This window comes from Callithrix jacchus, chromosome 12, assembly GCF_049354715.1.
Source record: "Callithrix jacchus isolate 240 chromosome 12, calJac240_pri, whole genome shotgun sequence".
Taxonomy (NCBI): Eukaryota; Metazoa; Chordata; class Mammalia; order Primates; family Cebidae; genus Callithrix; species Callithrix jacchus.
Genome location: NC_133513.1, coordinates 126,388,841 through 126,407,494, shown reverse-complemented (window position 1 = coordinate 126,407,494; position 18,654 = coordinate 126,388,841). Strand labels below are relative to the sequence as shown.

At 61.2% G+C, this 18,654-nt stretch overlaps 1 long non-coding RNA gene across 1 annotated transcript; it reads left to right on the top strand.

Annotated features, from left to right (window-relative positions):
• The first annotated feature begins 1,018 nt into the window (after window positions 1-1,018).
• On the top strand, window positions 1,019-18,108 carry LOC118146450 (uncharacterized). The gene is made up of 2 exons (XR_013525240.1): window positions 1,019-4,829; window positions 9,438-18,108. It is a non-coding gene; the product is annotated as an uncharacterized LOC118146450 (long non-coding RNA).
• The last annotated feature ends 546 nt before the right edge of the window (window positions 18,109-18,654 follow it).

The window sequence follows — 18,654 nt, the reverse complement described above, 5'->3', positions numbered from 1 at the left end:
GGCGGGAACTGGCCAGTGCACACAGTGGGATTGGGGAGGGCGGGAACTGGACAGTGCACACAGTGGGATTGGGGAGGGCGGGGCCTGCAGCTCGAGCCCTGGACCCACTTGGGGTCTCAAGGAAAAAGAGCTGAGACCCTCCACACCACCCTGCACTGGCCTGAGATGCTTGCAGACCTGACGGGAAGGAAAAGAAAGAAGCTTCCGGGGAAAACCGAGACACAGCTCATCTTCGAGGCCTTGCAGAGATGAAGATTTTAAAGAACAAGGCATAAAAAGAACTGTTTGTAGCAGAAAAACGCCGGGAATATCGGACCTCATCAGACTTAAGGATTTTTTATCATTCAACGGCACCATGAAGAGTTACTTAGAAAGGAAGCTGTGGGTTTGGGAAAGGTTATTGCAGGGCGTGTTGTGACGTGTGTCCGTCCAGAAATCGTGGAGAACTCTAACCCCAGAGAAAGGCAGGAATGATCCCGGGAAACGGGAGCCGAGTCCACAGGCTCTTCCTGGGAGCGGCTGCGGTGGCCGCACACCGTGAGTCACCGGAAACGCAGAATGAAAGCACAACGGGTGCCGCCAGCGCCTCCCCCAGGCAGCTAAACCAGAAAGGCCCGCCGCCACCCCCACGAGGGTGCAGAGCCCCCGAGCCAGCTCTCTGTCGCTGTGCGCTGGGACACTCACTCTGAAAAACAGCATTGGGGGGTGCCTGCTGGTGCTAAGCTATGTATATCCCATGACCTGAATTCTGCCTGGGAAACCACCCAAGAAAACTGAGTCCCTGTATCTACTACAGAAAGGGAAGTGAATGTTCTCTTCTGTATTTTTCCTAAAAGCCAACATTTGGAAGTGACCAGAATGCTCAGTGTTAGAATGAATGCTTTGGCCGTACCCGCCTGGGGAATGTCGTGCAGTAATGGAACAGGGGCTGCCAGGGGGATGGGCTCCACCCCCAGGAGAGACTGCGGCATAGGACCTGTTCATGTGACACACCAGGCCACGTGGGCAGGCCCAGGCTGACGCTTCTGCCTGTGGGCCAGGTGGCTGCCAGGGAGTGTGAAGCCCCAGCAACCTGCACCCAAGATGCGGCTCCTGAGTCCAGCCCGACAGCCACAGCTGGGGGGAGACCCTCCCCAAATCAGGAACAAACCCACTCCTCCAAATGGGCTCCTGGATGAGGACGGGTGCCCAGAAGGTGGAGGAGAAGCAGCGTAAGGCAGAGAGGCTCAGCAGCCCTGCCACGCCGCCCTGGCCACCGGGGCCACCTTGCTGTCCGTGGGGAGGGGCGAGGTCAGCAGTGGGAAACCCCGTCTCTGCAGCCCACACCTGGGTGGAGACAACGTCACGCTGCCATGGATTCTGCACCAAGGGGAGCGCGGCCCACCTCGAGCCACAGAACATTCTTGGATGGAAGTTTTGCGGGTGCCCTAAATTTAAACAGCTAAATCGGATTATTTTTCAAGCAGCAGCATTTTTAACCTTCATAAGTGATTGAGCTCTTAATAGGGCTCAACCGTGAGGCTGGAATCTGACGTGGGCCTTGTCCCCGAGAGCCTTTGTCTTCCCTGTGCACGGAGCAGGGAGCAGGGAGCAGAGTGAAGCCTCAGCTGCCCCAACATGGACGGTCACCTGAGCACTCACTGCTCCAGAGGCAGGGCCTGAGCCTGGAGGTGGGCTCAAGAGGGCACAGAGGAAGGAAGCCTGGGTGCCTGTGGGCGGCCTGGTGGGAGGGCACTGGACTGGCAGGGGAGGCTGCTGCCATGAGACTTGCTGGGGGGAAAGGCTTGACCCAGCCGTGGAGGCCTGGGGTGCTGGCCGGCAGGGGCTGGGGATTTACCTGGAGGCCTGGGGTGCTGGCCAGGGGGGCTGGGGATTTACCTGGAGGCCTGGGGTGCTGGCTGTGGGGGGGAGCTGGGGATTACCTGGAGGCCTGGGGTGCTGGCCGGGGGGGCTTGGGATTTACCTGGAGGCCTGGGGTGCTGGCTGGGAGAGGGGCTGGGGATTTACCTGGAGGCTTGGTGTGCTGGCTTGTGGGGGGAGCTGGGGATTTACCTGGAGGCCTGGGATGCTGGCCCGGGGGGCTGGGGACTTACCTGGAGGCCTGGGGTGCTGGCTGGGGGTGCTGGGGATTTACCTGGAGGCCTGGGATGCTGGCTGGGGGAGCTGGGGATTTACCTGGAGGCCTGGGGTGCTGGCTGGGGGGGCTGGGGATTTACCTGGAGGCCTGAGGTGCTGGTCCGGGGGGCTGGGGATTTACCTGGAGGCCTGGGGTGCTGGCTGGGGGTGCTGGGGATTTACCTGGAGGCCTGGGATGCTGGCTGGGGGAGCTGGGGATTTACCTGGAGGCCTGGGGTACTGGCTGGGGGGGCTGGGGATTTACCTGGAGGCCTGGGGTGCTGGCTGGGGGGGGCTGGGGATTTACCTGGAGGCCTGGGGTGCTGGCTGGGGGGGCTGGGGATTTACCTGGAGGCCTGGGATGCTGGCTGGGAGAGGGGCTGGGGATTTACCTGGAGGCCTGGGATGCTGGCTGGGAGAGGGGCTGGGGATTTACATGGAGGCCTGGGGTGCTGGCTGGGGGGCTTGGGATTTACCTAGCTGGCAACTGGGGGTAACTGGGGTCAGCTAAGAGGAGGCAGCAGGCTCAGCTTTGTGCGAAACCCCAGGGACCAGGCCACACGTGGCGTGAACTGGCAAGAGGCAGGTGGTGTGACTGGATCTGCCATGGACCACCCTGTAAGTGTTCCCAGAGGCTGAGGACCTTGGCCTGTGTTGCAGACCCTGGCCAGCCACCTGCTCAGAGAAGGAGCAGGCCTGCCCCGGGCTGCAGCAGGCTGTTCTGGGCTGTGGGGAAAGCCGGATCAGCTGCACTCTCTTGGCACCTGTGGGCTTCCCAGTGGGGGTCCCTGGCCGACCCTCACCCCATGGCCCTCGGAGGGGCCAGCGATGGGTAGTCTGGGAGCCGCAGCTGTCCCTGAGGCTCATGGGGAGGGTTTCCTTGAGGTGGTGGTGTCGGGGGTCCTGCTGTGACCGCCCTCCTGACCCGTGGCCTTGCTGGGCCTCTGGAGCGGCCAGTTTGGTGCCAGCCGCAGAGCTGTCTTTCGTCTGGAAGTCACTGGAACAACACACCTGCCGTCTTAGCAAATGCGTTGCTTGAGGTCTCGGAACACCGTGTGCAGGTCTCCCTGTGCTGGGGCCGCCAGGGCCGGCGGATGTGAACCTGCCGGAGGTGACTGTCGGGTGTCTCCTGGCTCCCAGTTTCCAGGTCCCTGCTTGTGGGTGCTGCAGGCTGTCAGGCTGGGGAGGGGTCCTCCTTCCACCCAGGCTGGCTACGACCTCCCCAGGAGGAGGGCGACCTGGAGCCCCAGCTCTCGTACATTAGGGGGTTTCTTCCCGGAACTGCAACGTGAAATACAGAAATCGGATGTGATGTGTTTGTTTCTCCTGGAAATGAGCTAGCACAGCAGGCAGGGGGCTTTGGAAGACTGGCTATTTCCCTGCACATGAAACTGAGCTGGTCCCCGGCCCCGTCCCTGGGCACACAGGCAGAGCCGGGTTGTTCCTTCAGGACAAGGAAAAGATCCGGTCAGGGGCCGCTTGTGTGGGCAGCAGGCAGCTCAGTCCCAAGGCTCGGGTTGACTGGATGCTCCCAGGTCTGTGTCCCTATGGGAGGGCCTGAGGCACCAGGCTGAGTGGGGGGTGGGCGGCTGCCAAATTTGGGCTGAGTCCCTCTGTCTTGCCTCCCTGGCACCTGGAGGTGCTCAAGACGGTAAGGACGCAGGCCCTGGGTACGATCCGGGGGTCCAGCCCCTCTGGACAGAAAGCCCAGCTTCCCCCACTTTCCCCAGGCAATTTAAAATCACGTGTTCAGCAAGGGCCAAGTGAGCTCTATGTCTTAGGGAGAAGGTAAAACCTACTTTAAATTCCACTAAGCGTTTGGGGAGAAATAAGAAAGGAAATGGAAATGGAGGCCGGGCGCGGGGGCTCATGCCTGTAATCCCAGCACTTTGGGAGGCCAAGGAGGGTGGACACTTGAGCCCAGGAGTTCGAGACCAGCCTGGGCAGCATAGCAAGACCCCATCTCTACAACACATAAAAAAATTCTACTCAGGAGGCTGAGGCAGGAGGGTCACTCCAGCCTGGGAGGTCAAGGCTGCAGTGAGCTGAGATCACGTCACTGCACTCCAGCCTGGGCCACAGAGCAAGACCCTGACTCAAGAAAAATATAATGGAAATAAAAGTAACAGGTGCTGCTGTCTCCAGAAAAGACTTGGGATGTCCCACGGTGACTTCACAAAGTGACAGGAGTAGGCGGGGCCCCTCCACGTAAAGGGTGACATTTCGAGTTCAATCTGCAATTTAGTCAATGATGTTCACAGATCGGCGACACTGGGGGGAGGAGGGCTGACCACTCACATCCAACTCTCCCCCCAACCCCCTGAGAGCCTGGCGATGGGGAGACGGTGTCGGTCAAGACTGTGGCCCTACGCCCTGAGGAGGCCAGAAGGGGCACCTCGGAAGCGCTGGCTTCAGCCGCATCCAGCCTCTGAGGGCGGAACACAGAAAAGGTGCATGGAAGACAGAGGAACTCGTGGGGCAGAAGAAAATCCCTCCTCAAGCAAGCAAAACCCTTCACCAAGAGGACGAGGCTTCCGATGACGTAAGAACCACACATCAAAACCAAGACGTGAGCAGAAGAGAGAAGTCAGAGAAATCAAAAATAAAACCGTGGGAGCGAGAAACATCCTGTGGAGGGGCTGGGAGGAAAGCCGAGGAAGTTCCCAGAAGAGAGAGGGCGAGGCCACTGGGGGCGGATCTCGGGCCACCACCTGGCAAGTGAAGAAGAAACGGAGGGGACGGAGGGAGGGAGGACGGGAACTTCCACACACCAGGGCGCAGAGCACCCCAGGAAAAACCACCAACCCATGGGCGCTGCCACGAAGGGCAGAGGAGGCAAGACGCCTGCAGGGCCTGAAGCTGCACCTGCCCGCACCCTCACCTGCCCGAACCCTCACCTGCCCGCACCCTCACCTTCCCTCACCCACACCTGCCCTCACCACATCTGCCCACACCACACCTGCCCACACCCACACCTGCCCAAACCCTCACCAGCCTGCAGCCTCACCTGCCCGCACCCTCACCTTCCCTCACCCACACCTGCCCTCACAACACCTGCCCACACCACATCTGCCCACACCACACCTGCCCGCACCCTCACCTGCCTATACCCTCACCTGCCTGAACCCTCACCTGCCCACACTCACACCTGTCCTCATCCACACCTGCCCTCATCCACACCCGCCCACAGCCACACCTGCCTGCACCCTCACCTGCCCACACCTTCACCTGTCCTCACCCTCACCTGCCCACACCCTCACCTGTCCTTACCCACATCTGTCCTCACCCTCACCTGCCCATACCCTCACCTGTCCTCACCCTCACCTGTCCTCACCCTCACCTGCCCACACCCTCACCTGTCCTCACCCACACCTGTCCTCACCCTCACCTGCCCGCACAGTCACCTGCCCGCACCATCACCTGCGGGCACCCTAACCAGCCTGCACTCACCCCTGTCCACACCCACACCTGCCTGCACCCACACCTGCCCTCACCCACACCCGCCCACACCCTCACCCGCCCACACCTGCCCACAGCCACACATGCCTGCACCCTCACCTGCCCACACCCTCACCTGCCCACACCTTCACCTGTCCTCACCCACACCTGTCCTCACCCTCACCTGCCCACACCCTCACCTGTCCTTACCCACATCTGTCCTCACCCTCACCTGCCCACACCCTCACCTGTCCTCACCCTCACCTGTCCTCACCCTCACCTGCCCACACCCTCACCTGTCCTCACCCACACCTGTCCTCACCCTCACCTGCCCGCACAGTCACCTGCCTGCACCATCACCTGCAGGCACCCTAACCAGCCTGCACCCACCCCTGTCCACACCCATACCTGCCTGCACCCACACCTGCCCGCATGGTCACCTGCCTGCCCCTCACCTGATGACACTTTCACCTGCACACACCTTCACCTGCCCTAGGACCACTGGCACCAGTCTGGCTTCTTATCTAAGGGCATGAGGTTCTGAGAACGAATCCATTAAGTTTGTGGCACAATGAGGACTTTGTGATATGGAAGGACAGAGAAAGTTTATCTCCTGGTACACCTTTCTCAGAAAGTTCCTTGGGTCATTCCCAATGGATAGAGTCCTATTCATCAGTCAGTGATATTCAGTCAGCGTCACTCTTCCCAGGTCCTGGATAAGCAAAGTCAAAATCAAGGCAGAGCTCACAGGTGGGAGCCAGGGAAGAGCCTGCAAGGGGATGGAGGGGGACTTGCACACACAGTCCTGCCCTCTGCTCCAGGAAGTGCACACTTCCTGTCCCTCCTCCTCCCTGTGAAGGACACACGTGCCCTCCCTCCTCCTCCCTGTGAAGGACACACCTGCCCTCCCTCCTCCTCCCTGTGAAGGACACACCTCCCCTCCCTCCTCCTCCCTGTGAAGGGCACACCTGCCCTCCCTCCTCCTGCCTGTGAAGGGCACACCTGCCCTCCATCCTCCTGCCTGTGAAGGACACACCTACCCTCCCTCCTCCTCCCTGTGAAGGACACACCTGCCCTCCCTCCTCCTCCCTGTAGAGGACACACCTGCCCTCCCTCCTCCTCCCTGTGAAGGACACACCTGCCCTCCCACCTCCACCCTGTAAAGGACACACCTGCCCTCCCTCCTCCTCCCTGTGAAGGACACACCTGCCCTCCCTCCTCCTCCCTGTGAAGGACACACCTGCCCTCCCGCCTCCTCCCTGTGGAGGACACACCTGCCCTCCCTCCTCCTCCCTGTAAAGGACACACCTGCCCTCCCTCCTCCTCCCTGTGAAGGACACACCTCCCCTCCCTCCTCCTCCCTGTGAAGGACACACCTGCCCTCCCTCCTCCTCCCTGTGAAGGACACACCTGCCCTCCCGCCTCCTCCCTGTGGAGGACACACCTGCCCTCCCTCCTCCTCCCTGTAAAGGACACACCTGCCCTCCCTCCTCCTCCCTGTGAAGGACACACCTCCCCTCCCTCCTCCTCCCTGTGAAGGACACACGTGCCCTCCCTCCTCCTCCCTGTGAAGGACACACCTGCCCTCCCTCCTCCTCCCTGTGAAGGACACACCTCCCCTCCCTCCTCCTCCCTGTGAAGGGCACACCTCCCCTCCCTCCTCCTCCCTGTGGAGGACACACCTCCCCTCCCTCCTCCTCCCTGTAAAGGACACACACCTGCCCTCCCTCCTCCTTCCTGTGAAGGGCACACCTGCCCTTCCTCCTCTTCCCTGTGAAGGACACACCTGCCCTCCCTCCTCCTGCCTGTGAAGGGCACACCTGCCCTCCCTCCTCCTCCCTGTGAAGGACACACCTCCCCTCCCTCCTCCTCCCTGTGAAGGACACACCTCCCCTCCCTCCTCCTCCCCGTGAAGGGCACACCTCCCCTCCCTCCTCCTCCCCGTGAAGGACACACCTGCCCTCCCTCCTCCTCCCCGTGAAGGACACACCTGCCCTCCCTCCTCCTCCCCGTGAAGGACACACCTGCCCTCCCTCCTCCTCCCCGTGAAGGACACACCTGTCCTCCCTCCTCCTCCCCGTGAAGGACACACCTCCCCTCCCTCCTCCTGCCTGTGAAGGGCACACCTGCCCTCCCTCCTCCTCCCTGTAAAGGACACACCTGCCCTCCCTCCTCCTCCCTGTAAAGGACACACCTGCCCTCCCTCCTCCTCCCTGTGAAGGACACACCTCCCATCCCTCCTCCTCCCTGTGAAGGACACACCTGCCCTCCCTCCTCCTCCCTGTGAAGGACACACCTGCCCTCCCTCCTCCTCCCTGTGGAGGACACACCTCCCCTCCCTCCTCCTCCCTGTGAAGAACACACCTGCCCTCCCTCCTCCTCCCTGTAAAGGACACACACCTGCCCTCCCTCCTCCTTCCTGTGAAGGGCACACCTGCCCTTCCTCCTCTTCCCTGTGAAGGACACACCTGCCCTCCCTCCTCCTGCCTGTGAAGGGCACACCTGCCCTCCCTCCTCCTCCCTGTAAAGGACACACCTGCCCTCCCTCCTCCTCCCTGTGAAGGACACACCTCCCCTCCCTCCTCCTCCCTGTGAAGGGCACACCTCCCCTCCCTCCTCCTCCCCGTGAAGGACACACCTGCCCTCCCTCCTCCTCCCCGTGAAGGACACACCTGCCCTCCCTCCTCCTCCCCGTGAAGGACACACCTGCCCTCCCTCCTCCTCCCCGTGAAGGACACACCTGTCCTCCCTCCTCCTCCCCGTGAAGGACACACCTCCCCTCCCTCCTCCTGCCTGTGAAGGGCACACCTGCCCTCCCTCCTCCTCCCTGTGAAGGACACACCTGCCCTCCCTCCTCCTCCCTGTGAAGGGCACACCTCCCCTCCCTCCTCCTCCCTGTGAAGGGCACAACTGCCTTCCCTCTTCCTCCCTGTGAAGGGCACACCTGCCCTCCCTCCTCCTCCCTGTGAAGGACACACCTGCCCTCCCTCCTCTTCCCTGTGAAGGACACACCTCCCCTCCCTCCTCCTCCCTGTGAAGGACACACCTGCCCTCCCTCCTCCTCCCTGTGAAGGACACACCTCCCCTCCCTCCTCCTCCCCGTGAAGGACACACCTCCCCTCCCTTCTCCTCCTCCCTGTGAATGACACACCTGCCCTGCCCTCCTCTTCCCTGTGAATGACACACCTGCCCTGCCCTCCTCTTCCCTGTGAATGACACACCTGCCCTGCCCTCCTCCTCCCTGTGAAGGGCACACCTGCCCCGCCCTCCTGCTGCTGGTGAAGTGCATGGGTTTGGGTGAAATCACTTGCTCCCTTCCCTGCTCAATGCTTCAGGTTGGAAGGAGTTGTGGGGCCCATGTTGGTCACCTGATGCTGGGACCCTGTGGTGTCCTAACTTCACCTCTGCCCACTGGTCGCTGCTGACCTCAGATCTTCAAGGCTGTCTCCCGGTGGGCCTGGGCTGCCTCATCCACCGGGGGTCCTCCTCCCACCCTCCTCACCTGCCTCTGCACCTGCTGCAGGGCACCACCACCTGCAGGTGAAGCCAGCCTCCTGGGAGGGAAGCCTTGAGCTGACGGGTTGTCCACTGGTGTGGGGGCATGGGCTGGGCTCACACAGGCTCCAGGGGTCTGTAGCAATGCTCTGGGGTCTCTACAGCCTGGTGCTGTCTGGATATCAGTGAAGTCCACTCCTCCGCTCTGGCCTGAGCCTGCCCCACCCCAGAAGGGCTGCCCTCCAGGTCCCCCATGGCTGGGCATCCAGACCCACTCATCCCTCCATGTCTGAAGTGTTTCTGACTCCAGGCATGTGCAGGAAGCACAGAATGTGGTTGGTGCCCGCCCTGAGTCCTGGGCTCTGTTCCCCTCTTCTCTTTTCCTGAAGAGCTGCAAGGGAGCCTGTGATCTGTGGCCACCCCTGTGGACCTGTGGCCACCCCGGTGGACCTGTGGATGCCCCGTGGACCAGTGGCTGCCCCCGTGGACCTGTGGCCACTGGCCAATGGATTCCTGATTGACCAGAGTCTTCCTGGCCGTGTGGCCTGGACAGTTGCCCTTCCCTTCATCTCAGGCCCCAGAGTCTCCAAGTGACATGCGAAGGTGGTGGAAAATTATTTTGGACAAGGTTTTCACCAAGGTCAGTATCATTTATTTTATTCCTTATAAATTAGTCCTCTCAGCTGAAAACCTTTTCCAAGGACATGCTGGACAGACGGAGACCGACGGTGTTCTCAACCTGCACACCGTCCGCCCCCTGCAGGCTTCCCTCCCATCCTCTGTTCCTGAGTCCCGGGCTCTGGCCCAGGCTCTGGGTCTGGTGTGGACGACGAGCTTGTGGACACAGTGGGTTCTCACAACGCAGCTTCTCTGTGGGGGCCGCTCCCACCACCTGGGGTTCTGGGCCTCTGGCTCCCAGTCCCCGGCTCCCTGGCTTCATCTGTCCCTCTGAGATCCTGTTTGTGAGGCCATGCCCAGGTCAGCTCTGAGTGAGTCTGCTGGTGCTTGTCAGCGCAGGTCTGAGGGGCCAGAGCTCACGAGGCAGCCTGCAGCCTCAGGCCTGTGCCCTGGGGGCCAGCATCCATTCTGTTTCTGGAAGCTCCCAGAACCCTTACGTCTAGCAAAGAGCCTCTGTGTGTGGCTTTGGCCTGAGCAGTCGGGGAGGCCAAAGAGCCTGCTCATGGCTCCATGTGGAGACCACAGCCCCTCTCAGCTCCAACAGGTCCTGTGTGGCCAGCTCACTTCCCAAGCAGACCGTCTCCTCACTACTGTTCCCAGGGACCTCTCACCCCACTCTCCAGAACCCCACAGGCTCCCCTCCCTCTGAGAGGGCCTGGATCTGCCCACACGGGGCCAGGCTTGCTGGACCCTGGGGGCATCTGCCCAGTGTGGAGGATGCCATTCTTGGTCCCGTCTCTCCTTTAGTCTCCTGGCTGAATTACACAGGCTGGATGCTGCCCTCAGCCCCTCAGGAAACCACACAGTGGCAGCTCTCAGCTCCACATTCCTGCGAGGTTCTCTTGTCTCCTCAGTGAGGCCTTCCAGGAGCAGCAGTTCCTCTCCAGGGGGTCTCCCTGCACAAAGAGCAGTTTCCATGAGAATCACATGGAGACGCACAGCAGTGCCATCCCCAGATGCTAGCGCAGGAGACCACAGCCTGTCCTGGGGGCGCCTTAGAAACCAGGGAGGCCCTGGTCCGGCAGGATGACTCATGCCTGTAGTCCCAGCACTTTGGGAGGCCAAAGTGGGTGCATCACCTGAGGTCAGGAGCTTGAGACCAGCCTGGCCAACACAGTGAAACACCATCTCTATTAAAAATACAAAACATTAGCAGAAGAACTGCTTGAACCCAGGGGGTGGATGTTGCAGTGAGCCAAGATCACACAATTGCATCCCATCCTGGAGGACAGAGAGACTCTGTCTCAAAACAAAAAAATGAAACCAGGGGGACCCAGAGAATCACAGCAAGGGCCCAGGGCAGAGGGGAGATTTCCTGCTTCTCCCCTGCCCTGCTTGCCCCCTGCCCAACCCTGGGAGGCTTCCTGAGGAAGCTGTACCCGCTGTACACAGAGCAGTCAGGTGTGAAGGGGCTTCCAGCATTGAGTCATGTGGCTGCTGCTTGGGAACAAGAGTTCACGGTCATCTTCTCTGTGGACTCGCCCAGGTGCACAAAACCAGGTGAGCAGCAGAAACCTTTCTCCCCACAGATGCCCAGTGTGGCCTCTCTGCGGCGTCAGGAACGAATCAGACTCTTGCATCATTAATGTGGCGTGGGGTGTGTGGCTGCGGGAAGCTTCCACCTGTGACCCCATCTGCTCCCCTGTGCTCGGGCAGATGTCCCTGAGGCTGGATGTCTAAGCCAGGGCACCTGGCACCAGCTGCGCTAACTGCCTTCCCTGACTCCTCCTGCCTTGTAAGGCCCTGGGGGTCATGGCTGGGCCCAGGTCTGCTCATGGGTCATGAGGTCATGGCTGAGTCCTGTGTGGGGTTATGGGGTCAGGACGGGCTAGGCCCCAGGCCCAGGGTGACATCTCTCTCCTCTCTGACACAACATGCTTCAAACAGTTAGAAGAAGGCAGCCACCTTCTGAGAAGATCTCCCACCTTCTGATACCTCGTTTCTTGGGGTCTCGGACGGTGGGAAGGGCTTTCAACCATGCAGGTTCCTGGGGCCCTTCCTTGGCAACTATCTCTGCAAGCCTGGGGTGGGGCCTAGAATGTGTCCTGCAAATGGGCCCCCAGGTGGCTCCAGGCAGGGTATTGGCCTGGCTCGTTAGGTGCTGGGCTGGGGTTCGAAGCAGAGTCAGGGGCCGGAACCCTCCACCATTAGGGCTGACGGTGTGCCTGGCTCTGCCCACCACATCTCAGGAGAGGAAAGGGCCCCACACTGCTGGGGGCTTCCCACCTGAGTGGGGAGGAGCCAGGTGCTGGTGAGGCCCCCAAGGCAGCCAGAATGGCAGGCCCGGGGCACTGGCCTCGGATGCTCCAGAGGGAGCTGTGTGAAGATCACGAGTCCTGCAGGATGTGGGGCCCCTGCAAGCTGCCTCGCCCACTGGAGCCTGACTGTAAATGTACAGCCTCAGGCTGGCCCAGAGAGAACCCCGCCTCCCCTCTGACAACCGCAAGGCACTCCACCAGCAGCTGGGCCTGCCTGCTCCAGCAGCCTGGTGTCCTTACCCCACAGTGCTGACCTTGCTGGCACTGGGGGCCCAGGAGGCCTCCCAGGTTCCCTCTGCCTCCAGGAGCTTCCACAGTGCCTGTGGCCCTGAGCTCTGTGGCTCCTCAGAGAAGGCAGCTGACCTTGGCTGAGGAGCCAGCCCTCTGGGTGCCTGCACTGTCCTGATGTGGGGTCCCGGGCACAGGTGTCTGGATTCCTGCACTGATGTGGGGTCCCGGGTGACAGTGTCTGGATTCCTGCACTGATGTGGGGTCCCGGGTGACAGTGTCTGGATTCCTGCACTGATGTGGGGTCCCGGGTGACAGTGTCTGGATTCCTGCACTGATGTGGGGTCCCGGGTGACAGTGTCTGGATTCCTGCACTGATGTGGGGTCCTGGGTGAGAGTGTCTGGATTCCTGCACTGATGTGGGGTCCTGGGTGACAGTGTCTGGATTCCTGCACTGATGTGGGGTCCCGGGTGACAGTGTCTAGATTCCTGCACTGATGTGGGGTCCTGGGTGACAGTGTCTAGATTCCTGCACTGATGTGGGGTTCCATGTGACAGTGTCTGGATTCCTGCACTGATGTGGGGTCCTGGGTGACAGTGTCTGGATTTCTGCAATGATGTGGGGTCCTGGGCGCTGGTGTCTGTATTCCTGCACTGATGTGGGGTTCCGGGTGCTGGTGCCTGCATTCCTGCACTTCCCCTGGGGCCGGGTTCTGCAGCTCTGCAGCTCTGTTCTGGCGCACAGAACACTAAGCCCCTTGCACATTGGTTGGTCTCACAGGGGTGGCCTTGCATCTGTGTTGACAGGCATCGGGCACCGGGTGGGTCCTGCTGAGAGGTTGGCACTGAACTCAGCCATAACCGAAGGTTGCTGGCCATGCTGAGTCCAGTGCCGGGGTCAGAATGAGTTATCTCTTCATTTAAATGCAGATTTCACTTGGAATCAAATCATTCTCCCTTAAGAAACTGCCAGCCTGGGAGTGCATGCTAAATTATAGCAAGATTTTTCCACGTTATTTGAAAATCACTGTCTCCAGCATGGATTTCAGAGGAAAGCCGACAGGGCCCTGCACAGCCCTGAAGTGGGCTTCCCAGGTCGGAGCATCGACTCCTGCAGGCAACACAGGCCCAGCGGCCCCCTCAGGAGGCCTCCTGGTCGGGGGGTTCCGATTGCAGTGCTGCAGCCTGGGCTTTGTGCCCCGGGGTGGCGTGTTCAGTCCCAGGAAGGTCACCAAGGTGGCCCCAGCCACTGCCTGAGCCCTGTGCGCCAGGTGCTTCAGCTGTGCGGAGAGCAGGGGGCCGCCCATGGGGGCAGCCAGGGCCCCAAGTCAGAGTTCAGGGAGACACCAGGCCCCGGTGGGATTCTGGCCCCAGCTGAGATGGGCAGGGGCTGTGCTGGCTCTCACCACCCCTCACCCCTGCATGATGCTAGGCACAGGAGTCCACCGGCCTCCTGCACCAGCAGTGGCAGGAGGGACCAGCACCCGGGACCCCACATAAGTGCAGGAATCCAGACACCAGTGCCCAGGACCCCACATCAGGCCAGGAAACCAGTCAACAGCGCCCGGGACCCACATCAGTGCAGGAATCCAAGGGTGTGAAACTCATGGACTGACCGGGTCAGGGAGCCCTCCCCGCATCAGGGCACACGTGATGCTTCTGTCTCCCACCTGGCACCAGCTGGGGGACCCTGTGCCACTGTCCTGCATGGGCCGTGTGGTGAGGGGGACAGAGCTTCACAGCGGGTCCCCCTGCACTCCCACCTGCTTCCTGGAATGAGCCCAGGGGTCCTCCCAAGCCCCCTCCTCCCACCCTGCTGGGAGTCCCTGGGGACTCATCACAGCAGGAGGCTGGCCTGAGTTAGCACCCGGGCCCAGGAGATCAGACATACCTTCCACACGGCCATCGGCACCCACCTTTTCTGATACAGTCAATGGTTTGGACCCAGGCATGGGGGGTGAAGGGAGGGTACGTGGGGTTGAAAGTGCAGGGTCCTGAATGGAGCTGACGGCAGTGGTTGGGGTGGGTGACTTCACAACAGCACATGTGTGCAGAGGGCAGGGCGGGCGGGTAACTTTAGGATGACACATGTGTGCACAGCAGAGCTGTCTAAATGAGCATCCGCTCCGCCCCTCCCAGGAAGGGGCATTCCTGGCCCAGAGGGAATCTGCAGACTCTGCATCTGCCTGGGGAGGAGGACAGGCAGGATCTCAGGCTGGGTGAGACCCGGGAGACAGGAGAGTGCTTCTCTTTCCTGCTGTGGTCTCGTGTGAGTGCAGCCCCCCGGTTTCAGGAGATGGGCCTCCGTGGGAGGTGACGAGGGCCTGGGGACCTGGCTCCGTGTCTGCTGCTCCCTGCCTGGGTGGGGTGGGGGATCAGGGCTGTGGAAAGCCCCCGTCTGTGGAGGGAGCTCCAGGGTGGAGCCGTCTGTCCCAGGCGTGGCCCCGTCTCCTTCCTGCGTGACCCCCACCCTGTGGATGCCCTGTGCTCCTCTGCACCCTGCTGTCCCCTCTCTGCTCACACATTTGGCACCGGGGGTCCTGCCCTCTCTCACCCCATGCCCTGCGCCCAGGAGCAGCCTGCTGAGGCAGGTGGGAAGACCTTGGGGGCAGCGGCGTCCTCCTCTCCTCTGCCTGCCGTTCCAGGAAGGCCGCTTGGGGAGGGGCCTGTGTCTTGTCCCTCAGAACCGCGGGAAAAGCATCAGTGAATGATGAGAAAGGACAAACCCACATCTTCAGGAGTATTTAAGCTTCTGCGAGGACGGGAATGCCAACGGCAGAGCATTTGTGTTTTCAGGGCGCAGGGAGGCTCCACGTCCCTCGTGGGGTCGGGGGGTGAGGCCCAAGCCCACGACTGCCTCCTGCCACCTCCACCCTCTGGGCCCCGGAGCTGCACCAGCAGGTGGGCCCTGCAGCCCGGAGCTCGGGACCCCATGAGGCCGGGGCCACTTCTGTGGGGGCACAGGCCATGGGGTGAGGGTGGGGCTCCCAGCAGCTGCCGAGAGCACTTCAGATGCCTGCCCTACGAGCCTGGGTCACAGGGGCAGAGGGGGAGCTGAATCAGGAACCGTCACAGCTGTGCAGCTGGCCTTGGGAACCGAGAGAAGAACGCTCCCGAGCTGGCCCCAGTGAGGTTCCTTCCTCTCCCCTGTCAACACACAAGTGGCCAGTTAATCATTTACCAACATTGGAACCATCCGAACAGAGCCAGTGGCTGAGTGCAGCGTGGCCTCGAGCAGGCCAGGGAGGGAGCAGGCAGGAACAGGCCCAGGGTCCGGGCTCTGCTGCGGGTTCAAACGCATTTCAGGGCTGGAGCTGACGCTTCTGTCCTGTGGGCAAAAGGCCTCACCCAGCGACAGAGGCCACACCTGTGAGCTTGGAAGATGTGGCTGCCCGCAGGTGGTGTGGCATCACTGACGGCATCAGTGTCAGAGTCCCTAGAGTCTGTTCACACTGACGGTGACCATCTGCGGTGAGTTCAGAGGCAAAGCCTGCACAGCTGCACCTGAGAAGCCTGTGACAGAGCAGCTGACCTGGCCGCGAGCAGGCGGGAGCCGGGCCCAGCATAAATGCAGCGGTGCTGCCTGCGCTGGGGCTGGTGACACGGAGGGAGAGCTGATGTGCACGGCCGGCCTCCGCAGGAGAGGAGGTCACCTGGGATGCAGGAAGCCACGTGCTGGTCGCGTGTCAGAATAGGAGAGCCTCTCATGGGGCTCTGGGCCCTGCTGTCCTGGAGCTGGCCAGGCACCCAGACCCCAGCCCTGACAGTGGGCAGTGGGGGCCAGAGGGACGGTGTGCACTGGACGGGCTCTGTCCCCAGGCCTCCAGGTATGGACGCGTCAGAGCCAGCGGCAGGAAGGCAGCATCGCAAGGCGGCCTCTCAGACCCTGACTAGAAAGTGTCAAAATTCAGAACAGACAGAGGCGCAAAGCAACACACGCAGGCCTCAGCAGGTCACACTTCCCTGCGCTCCGTGTGGAGGCTTCCGGAAAGGGGTGCATCGGGGGGACTCCTTCGGGGTTGCCGGGAGGGATGCCTAGAGTGCAGACACCTTGAAGGACACGTTGGGGAGATGCTGAGACTCTTGGGCTCTTGGGTGGTGACTGCTGCCCCCGAGAACGGCCCAGCTCTGCCCGGGGGCCCTGGTCAAACCCTCTGGGATCAAGCTGTGAAGGAGAAAACCACCTGTGAGCTTCTGACACATGAAACAGCTGGATGGCTCTCAAATGTGTGGCTCCTCATCCAGCCAGCCCAGCTGTCCAGATGACTTCCCCGGGACCGACAGGAGCCGAGTTTGCGGAGCTGCCCCTCCCGGCGCCTCTCCCTGAGCTGCCCCACATCAGCCCCGTGCAGAGCCGCTGCAATCCCATTAGCCTGGCCCTTGAGCAGTAAATCGCGGAAGCTTCCTTCCTTGATTCGGACTTAATTTGCTAAAGCAGTTTTCATCTGAAGACGCTTTCCTCCCACGGAAAAAGCAAACCCAAAAGAGAGAGAGAGCTAATTTATCGCTGTGACATGAATACGGTTTTGAAGAGTCCCGGGACCCAGCTGGGAGATGGCACGGGGTGGGCGGAGCAGGAGAGGCTTCCCAGTCCCCGGCTGGGACGCTCCCTGTAGGCCGCCGTGCCGGGGACCTCCAAGCCTGGCATCCCGTCTTCTCTTCAGTGGCAGGTTTAATTAGTGCACATGTAGCCAGCAGTTTGGGAGCAGATTCAATGAGGTGCTCCGCCAGTTCTGAAGAGGCTTCACGCTGCCAGAGTACCAGGCATGGAGTCAGAATCAGGCAAAGGAGGGTGTGCCTCGTTCAGGGGCCCAGGACCGCCAGGGCGGGGGCGGGCAGAGCAGACACCTCCGTTCCAAGGATCCAGAGCCCTCCATCACGGAGCAGGTCATGGAAGGGATTGCTGTTAGAAGCATCTGAACAGCACTGAGAAACACTTGACCCACGCTGGTCCCCAAGGTGGGGTCATCAGAGTGTGACTTTCACTCCTCAAGATAAGGCCCAAGCAGGCTGGACATGCAGGGGACAGCTCCCGGGAGCCAGGAGAGCAGGAACTCCTGTGACTGCGAGGAGAACCAAGGCCAGAGATGCGCACAGACGCCTGTGCCTGCCTGGCGGAATCTTCCAGAAGACGGACGCCCACTTAACAGAACAGCGGATGCCCCACTTGCCCTGCAGCTTTTCCTTCCTTTCGGTTTTTAAGCTGAACGTATCCCTGCAGAGTGATCTCAAATGTCCCGGCAAGAACCATCGCTTCAGGAAGCAAACACCTGCTGGGTGCCAAGTCCCTTGGGGGGCACAGTGAGGCGGCTTTGGTGTGGAGCCTGTGGGACTTTCTGTCTTGGGGAGCAGAGGAGTCACATGCACGCCTGCTGTACACACTCACGTGCAGGTGCCAGAGGCACGTACACACATGCACATGCTCTCATACACTCACACATGCACACACGCAAATGCACACGCTTGGAATAACCTAACCGGGGGTTAGCCTCACGGACTCCATCTTAGCTGCGAAGCTGATGAGCTCTCTCGAGCCTCTCCCTCCCTCTGGGGGCATGACTGGGCCACACTGACAATGACGCTGTGATCACCCACCATCTAACAGTGCAGCTGCGTCCTGCCTGGCGGGCGCACCTGCCATTGTGGGTAACTCTCTTTGAACCCTCCTTGGTGATTGTTTGGAAACAACCTTAGCAACCAACAATCCTGGGAACCTCCTCCCCGCTGGTTACCAGCTAAGTCGCCTGCTCCACCTCTGTAAAATTCTGCTTCAGCTAGCTCCCCCTCCCCCACCTAAATCAAGGTATAGAAGATAATCCAGCCCCTTCCTCCGGCCGAGAACTTCGAGCGTTCGCGTCTCTCGGTCGCCGGCAATAAAAGGACCCTCAATTTGGAATTCAGTGTGTGGCGCTTTCCTTCCAATTCGCTCCATTATTACGTCTGGAGGCCCCAGCGAGATTCGCCTCTGGGTGCAGACTGGGCACGTTCCAGGCTCCCCCGAGCTGGGAGCTGGACTGCACGGGAGGCGCCCGAGACATTCCAGGGCCCCATATATCACCCCTTGCCAGAGGAGAGCGGACCGACTCCCGGTGCCATTCACCAAAAGTTGTTCCTCAGAGTCCCTGGTTCTGCTCCATGGAGGAGGTAAATCAGGCCAGATCTGGTTATTCCTGGGATCATGCAATTACTGGGGCGCCGGAATTGACTATGGTGATTCCTGTGACCCTGGGCTCTGGGTGCCCGAGTTGCTGGTCCAGGGTCCCGGTTCTGGACTCTGAGAGGGCCCCGGTTCTGTTCTGGGCTCGGGGAGGGTCCCGGTTCTGTTCTGGGCTCGGGGAGGGTCCCGGTTCTGTTCTGGGCTCGGGGAGGGTCCCGGTTCTGTTCTGGGCTCGGGGAGGGTCCCGGTTCTGTTCTGGGCTCGGGGAGGGTCCCGGTTCTGTTC